Genomic DNA, 1,500 nt, shown 5'->3' with positions numbered 1-1,500 from the left:
CATCCTTAAAATGGAAGACTTGTCAAAAACGTCCTCCATGTCCTCTTCATTAAGAATCATGTCTGCTAACTGGAACAAGAAACAAGTGGAAAACACAGGGATGCGTAAATGGTCCAACCATTTATTTCTGAACGTACTGATCAAGCACCTTCACTTACTTTACACACAATAACACCACATGAGGTTGCATCAACTTGTCGAGCGTGTGGTACTGTTTGACTGGACCAGCGTGAGCAGTTGTGGCCCCGCTGAAAGCCCTGTGCAGCATAGGAATAATTAATAGCACGTTCAAAATTCTATGAACACCCTCCACACCAGGGCCCCCCTTACCTGGTTACTGCAGTGCATTTTTTTAATGCTTCCTCGCTAGCCCCAAATGGATCAACATAAACGACTGCCTCTTTTTAGGATACATCACCTGGACAAATTCGAAAATCAACAAGGAATTATTCTAACAACAGGAGCTGTATATTGTGATTATAGCCAAAGCCCCTTACAGTTAGTGTCCAGTGATGGTGCTCGCAGACAGCTCCAATCAGGACATCATAATCCAGGGGATCTATCTGCATTCATGCAATATAGAACAGAGAAAATCAAACCGGTTTTCTCAGGAGCAATTTGCTCTAATATTAAGATGCAGAATAAATAAATCATATGACCAAGACAAAAAAGGCCTACAAGTGAAGGAGCATGATTTAAAAGATCCTCCCTCATATGCAGTGTAGTCACATTTATCACTTACCTTCCTCAGTCCTTTATTTTTACCTCTCCAAATGTCCGTCATTTGGAAGGAGTCAAGTAGATATCCCCTGCCTCTGCCTACCTCTGAGAAATTACTCAGCGCAATCGTTAGGTGGAATCAAATGGAATCAAATTTGAACTCACTTCTAAATAAAAAATCCAAATGCTGAAAACTTTGCTTACTTCACTTTCCACAAGTGCATCTGGACGAAGGTGTTCCTGGAGGTTCCGTGTAAACAGTTTGTAAGGGCCTGCTTTGCTCCACAACACCTCCGGCTTTTTCCCAGCCCAAATGTTGTGTACCACTATGTAGAAAAAAGTTGACATATTACTTGCAATAAACATTAGCAAAATAACTTAAGTCATAATTAGCTATTACCTGTTTCCAAAATGTCTGAAGGGACACACACTGTTGCAGATGGGGGTGACGGTGAGGCGGCTGGAGATGAGGTAGAGGCGACTGGACATGAGGGTGACAGGGCTGGAGATGATGGGGCTGGAGATGAGGGTGAGGCCACTGGAGATGAGGGGGCTGGAGATGAGGGTGAGACGACTGGAGATGAGGGGGACGGGGCTGGAACTGAGGGTGCTGGAGCTGAGGTTGAGGCGACTTGAGATGAGGGTGAGAGGGACATTGTGGATTCGGTCATCCATTTGTGGGGGATGCGCGGCGTAGGCTCAATATATGGGCTTAATTGGTCAATGTTGACTTTATGAATGACTTAACTTTTCGGCGTGACTAGATCCGCGTTTTTCCCC

At 44.6% G+C, this 1,500-nt stretch overlaps 1 long non-coding RNA gene across 1 annotated transcript; it reads right to left on the bottom strand.

The window, feature by feature from the left end:
* Positions 1-394: 394 nt before the first annotated feature.
* LOC133932557 (uncharacterized) lies at positions 395-813 on the bottom strand. The gene is made up of 3 exons (XR_009911964.1): positions 743-813; positions 498-563; positions 395-418 (listed from the first exon to the last, which is right to left on the bottom strand). It is a non-coding gene; the product is annotated as an uncharacterized LOC133932557 (long non-coding RNA).
* Between the last annotated feature and the right edge of the window lie 687 nt (positions 814-1,500).

This window comes from Platichthys flesus, chromosome 21 (genome assembly GCF_949316205.1).
Source record: "Platichthys flesus chromosome 21, fPlaFle2.1, whole genome shotgun sequence".
In the NCBI taxonomy this organism is placed as follows: domain Eukaryota; kingdom Metazoa; phylum Chordata; class Actinopteri; order Pleuronectiformes; family Pleuronectidae; genus Platichthys; species Platichthys flesus.
This window is presented reverse-complemented; position numbering and strand designations above follow the sequence as displayed.